A 5,308-nucleotide genomic window follows, 5' to 3' on the forward strand; every position below is an offset into this window, starting at 1 on the left:
TCAGTGGATAAGGGGACTGGGGATGCTACTGAGACTCTAGGAAGCCCCAGGACTAGCCCAGGTTAGTTAGATCCGAGGGAGGTTAGCCAGGACTATAGCCAGGACTCACCTCACTCAGATTTCTCCTCCCTGGTTCCCCTCCATCCACCTTAGTCTGGAGGCCTCCCCAGAGCTCTCCCAGGCTGTCATCAGCTCTAAACTCTCTGCCTCCACAAAAATGCCCTGGGCAACCTGCAGCTCACAGGCTTGCTGTTTTCAGAGTATAAATTGGATGGCTTTTCGGACTTTTGGCTAAGATCAAGTGCAGAGTATAAATTGGAGACAGATGTGTCCAGAATTGAGGACGGGTGGGAAATGAGAACTGAGGGCTGAAGAGGGGTTATTCTCACAGTCCCTCCCTCTCGGTCACAAGAGTGTGTTGTTCGTGCTTTTGAGTGGGTCCCAGGCCCATAGTTGCAAATATTCATATTGGCTATTGTTCACTGAGCATGATGGGTTACGAGCCAGGCATTCCCATTGTTCTTGACATGCATCATCACACTGAGTCCTCATGGAAGAAGGATCGTTCCCATTTCACAGAAAATGAAACTGAGGCTTGAGGTTAAGTGATTTGTCCATGACCACAAAGACAGTTTTCGGGACTCAAATCCAGATTTGTCAAGGTGGCTCACGACTGTAATCCCAGAACTTTGGGAGACTGAGGTCGGCGGATCTCTTGTGGCCAGGAGTTCAAGACCACTCTGGCCAACACAGCAAAACCCTGTCTCTACTAAAAATACAAAAATTAGCTGGGTATGGTGGCACATGACTGTAGTCCCAGCTACTCGGGTGGCTGAGCCAGGAGAATCGCTTGAATCCAGGAAGTGGAGGTTGCAGTGAGCCTAGATCATGCCACTGCATTCCAGCCTGAGCAACAGAGGGAGACTTTGTCTTTTAAAAAAACCCAGATCTGTCTGACTCTGACACCCAAACTTTAATCACTCTCTTGCTATCAATGTCACCTCCGTTTTGACCAGCCAAGCTAGACCTCCCTGGAGCCTGTGGAGAAGCCAAGTTAGAAAAGAGTTGGAAAAGAATGGTAATGTGGACTGGGCGCAGTGGCTCACGCCTGTAATCCCAGCACTTTGGGAGGCCAAGCTGGGTGAATCACGAGGTCAGGAGTTCAAGACCATCCTGGTCAATATAGTGAAACCCCGTCTCTACTAAAAATACAAAAAATTAGCCGGGCGTGGTAGCGGGCGCCTGTAGTCCTAGTTACTCAGGAGGCTGAGGCAGGAGAATTGCTTGAACCTGGGAGGCCGAGGTTGCAGTGAGCTGAGATCGTGCCACTGTACTCCAGACTGGGTGACAGAGTGAGACTCTGTCTCAAAAAAAAAAAAAGAATGGTAAAGGGGGCTGGGCACAGTGGCTCACGCCTGTAATCCCAACACTTTGGAGGCTGAGACAAGCAGATTGCTTGAGCCCAGGAGTTCAAGACCAGCCTGGGCAACATACTGAGGCCCTGTCTCAATTTTTTAAAAAAATGGTAATGAGCAATTGTCAATTCCGAGCAGCCGGGTATGGTATGACCCTGTGTACTTTTTCTATATTTTAAAATGTTCTCAAAATAAAAATTGTTTAAAAAAGAAGAAGAGGATGAAGAAGATGAGGAGGAAAGGGAAGAGGAGGGAAGAGGGAGGAAGGAAGAAGAAAAGGAGTGGGGGCAAGAGAAAGAGGAAGGAGAATAAATGGAGAAAGAAGGTGGGTGCGGTGGCTCATGCCTGTAATCCCGGCACTTTGGGAGGCCAAGGTAGGTAGATCACCTGAGGTCAGGAAACCAGCCTGGCTAACATGATAAAACCTCGTCTCTACTAAAAATACAAAAAGTATCAAGGTATGGTGGTGCGCACCTATAATCCCAGCTACTCAGGAGGCTGAGGCAGGAGAATTGCTTGAACCCGGGAGGTGGAGGTTGCAGTGAGCCAAGATGGCCCCACTGCACTCCAGCCTGGGCAACAAGAGTGAAACTCCATCACAAAAAATTAAATATGAAATAAGCCAGGTGTGGTGGTGCATGGCTGCAATCCCAGCTACTTGAGAAGCTGAGGCAAGAGAATTGCTTGAACCCGGGAGGTAGAAATTGCAGTGAGCCGAGATTGTGCCGCAGCACTCCAGCCTGGGCGACAGGATGAGACTCTATCTCAACAACAAAAAAAATTAAATTAAATTAAATTAAATTAAAGAAAGAAAGAAAGAACAAGACTGGGCTGAGTGTGGTGGCTCTCCCCTGTAATCTCAGCACTTTGGAAGGCCGAGGTGGGTGGATCACCTGAGGTCAGGAGTTCGAGACCAGCCTGGCCAAGATGGTGAAACCCCGTCTCTACTAAAAAAATACAAAGATCATCGTGGCACATGCCTGTCTTCCCAGCTACTTGAGAGTTTGCGGCAGGAGAATAGCTTGAACCCAGGAGGTGGAGGTTGCAATGAACCAAGATTGTGCTACTGCACTCCAGCCTGGGCGACAGAGCAAGACTCCGTCTTGGGGAAAGAAAAAAAAAGAACAAGATTGGGTCCAGAGTTAGGGCCAGGCCCAGGCTGGAGTAGGGCCTGAGCAGGGGCTGGGCTGGCTTTAGCAGCAGCCCTTCTGCACAAGAGCCCCAGTGTTCCCTGGGCCCGGCTGCCATCCAAGAGCAACATCATTGGCACCAGGCAACGTCTGCCCTCTCCACCCCCCAACGACTCTGCCCCCAGGCAGGTGGGGGGTGGGACCTGGCCTCAGGAGACCCTCTTGGCCCAGCCTGGCATTCTAGAGGCACAAAATCTGCAACCCCCTACCTAGGGCCTGGTGCTTCATGGGTGTCCCCTCAAGGCTGCTGGCTAAAAGAGCAAGGAGTGCAGTGCCCAGTCCCAACCCCTGTACCTCCCTCCCTGACACACTCACCTTCGAGTGAATCTCCACCTTCCTAGGCCACAGTTAAGGATGGAGACAGAAACCATCTGATGCAGTAGTATCAATGATCCCAGTCAATGGAGAGTTAGCCCGAGCTCTCCATCTTTGCCCCAGAAGATAGGGGTTCGAGTTCTGCAATTCACTTGCTAGATAACCTCAAAGAAGTAATCCCATCTCCCTGAGCTTGTCTCTTCACCTGCAAATCAGAGCTAAGGATTCCTATGCCATCTGGCTTGGTGGAAGAATGAAAGGATATAATCCAGGTACAACACCCAGCATGGTACCTGGCACATAACAAGAGCTCAAGAGTCAGAAGCTCAGGAACAGGAGCATGTTCCTTTCCCTCAACATTCCTAGGAAGAAAGAAGCTGGAGCATGAGCGTTTTCTGGGTGGAGAAACTGAGGCAGAGGCAAGCTAACAGCAGGATCTTAGGATGACAGGCTCTTGCCTCTGCTAAGCAAGAGCGTGTGTGTGTGTGTGTGTGTGTGTCTGAATGTCTTTTTATTTTTATTTTTTTGGGATGGGGTCTTGCTGTGTTGCCCAGGCTGGTGTGCAGTACGTGATTTCAGCTCAAGGAAACCTCCTCCTCCCAGGTTTAATCGATTCTCCTGCCTCAAAGCCTCCCCAGTAGCTAGGATTACAGGCGCATGCCACCACACCAGCTAATTTTTGTATTTTTAGTAGACATGGGGTTTCACCATGTTGGCCAGGCTGGTCTCAAACTCCTGACCTCAAGTGATCTGCCCACCTCAGCCTCCCAAAGTGCTGGGATTACAGGTGTGAGCCACTGCGCCTGGCCATAACTGAATGTCTTTGAGAAAGAGACTGCAAATGTGACTGGTAAAAGATTGATGTCAGCAACAGAATGAGACAGTGTGAAAGGCTTAGGTGCTCTCCCTGACTCGCTCAGCACGTCTCCTGGGCTGTAACTGATCACTTATCTCTCTGTCCCCACTACAATGTCAGTAGCTCCTTGAAGGGTAGAAGTAGGGTCCAAGGCAGGCAAGGTGGCTCATATCTGTAATCCCCAGCATTTTGGGAGGCTGACATGGACAGATCACTAGAGGTCAGGAGTTTGAGACTAGCCTGGCCAATATGGTGAAACGCCATCTCTACTAAAAATACAAAAATTAGCCAGGTGTGGTAGTACACGTTTGTAATCCCAGCTACTCGAGAGGCTGAGGCAGGAGAATCACTTGAACCCAGAAGGCAGAGGTTGCAGTGAGCCAAGATTGCACCACTGTACTCCAGCCTGGGTGACAGATCAAGACACTGTCTCAAAAAAAAAAAAAAAAAAAAGAAGTAGGGTCCAAGTCAGGGCTTTATACCCAGTATTTAAAACAGTGGATGCTACCTAATGAACCTTCAATAAATAATCATTCAAATGAATGAGGGAATGACTTTGTGAGAAAGCACCAGCCTCTGCTGAGGGTCAGTGTGAAGGGTTATGAGGCAGACCAGGGATATGGGGAACATATCCTAGGGACATCAGAGGGTTGCTGGTCTGACGGATTTGGACATCTCAGGAGACAAGGAGGTTGCAAGACCTGAGCTATGAAAACTTTTAGTTTGCCTTTGGCTCCAGTAAACTCAGGAAATGCCCTGGAAGGTGAATGAAAGTCATGTGGAGTCCAGCTCCAGCTGGCGGCTCACCCTGTTCCCTGTCCCCACAACCACATTCACAAGGGGAGCCAGCAGAGGGCCAGAGGCAGGGAGCTGAACCCCTCCAGGAGGCCGGGAGATCTGGCAAGGTCCCCTCTGAACAGGCAGCTCTCAGGGCCAAGAACCTCATCTATCCTGGCAGCTCCAGCAAGGCAGGACCCTAGAGAAGTAAATCAGGACAAACTGTTTTTAAAAGATAACCAACTGGCCGGCGCAGCGGCTCATGCCTGTAATCCTAGCGCTTGGGAGGCCGGGGTGGGTGGATCACCTGAGGTCAGAAGTTCAAGACCAGCCTGGCCATCTTGGTGAAACCCCATCTTAAAAAAATAAACAAATAAATAAAAAGATAATGAATTTTTAAAAAAAATTTTTTTATAGGGCCAGGCGTGGTGGCTCATGCCTGTAATCTCAGCACTTTGGGAGGCTGAGACAGGTGGATCACGAAGTCAGGTGATCGAGATCATCCTGGCCAACATGGTGAAACCCTGTCACTTCTAAAAACATCAAAATTAGCTGGGCATGGTTGTGCATGCCTGTAATCCCAGCTACTTGGGAGTCTGAGGCAAGAGAATCGCTTGAACCAGGGAGTTGGAGGTTGCAGTGAGCCGAGATCACGCCACTGCACTCCAGCCTGGCAAGAGTAAGACTCCGTCTCAAAAAAATAAAAAAAGAAAAAGAAAAAAATTTTCTTTTTTTTTTTTTTTTTTTTTTTTTTT

Source organism: Sapajus apella, unplaced genomic scaffold (genome assembly GCF_009761245.1).
Source record: "Sapajus apella isolate SASKATOON/1434 unplaced genomic scaffold, GSC_monkey_1.0 scaffold200, whole genome shotgun sequence".
NCBI classification, from domain to species: domain Eukaryota; kingdom Metazoa; phylum Chordata; class Mammalia; order Primates; family Cebidae; genus Sapajus; species Sapajus apella.